The following is a 256-nucleotide window of genomic DNA, read 5'->3' as shown; positions in this document are numbered from 1 at the left end:
CGTGGCCCAACTGAAAAGACAGGACGGGCCCATGAGGTGGGGCCCCTGACGCCTCTCCCCCAAACACGCCAGTTCATTCGCACCTCCGGGCCTCTGCTCATGCTGTCCCCTGCGCCGTGAATACCCGTCCCCAACACCCTCTTCCAGGGAACTCATCATCCACTTTAGTGCCTGCCAGGAGAAGTTACCAGAACCAGACTCACGATACCTATCCCTTCATCACTCAGTCTTCTATGCTCAGTACCATGAGAAAAAG

The sequence above is a fragment of the Galeopterus variegatus genome, unplaced genomic scaffold (genome assembly GCF_000696425.1).
Source record: "Galeopterus variegatus unplaced genomic scaffold, G_variegatus-3.0.2 Scaffold4410, whole genome shotgun sequence".
Classification (NCBI taxonomy): Eukaryota; Metazoa; Chordata; class Mammalia; order Dermoptera; family Cynocephalidae; genus Galeopterus; species Galeopterus variegatus.
The sequence above is the reverse complement of the archived record's forward strand: the minus strand, read 5'-3'. Positions refer to the sequence as shown.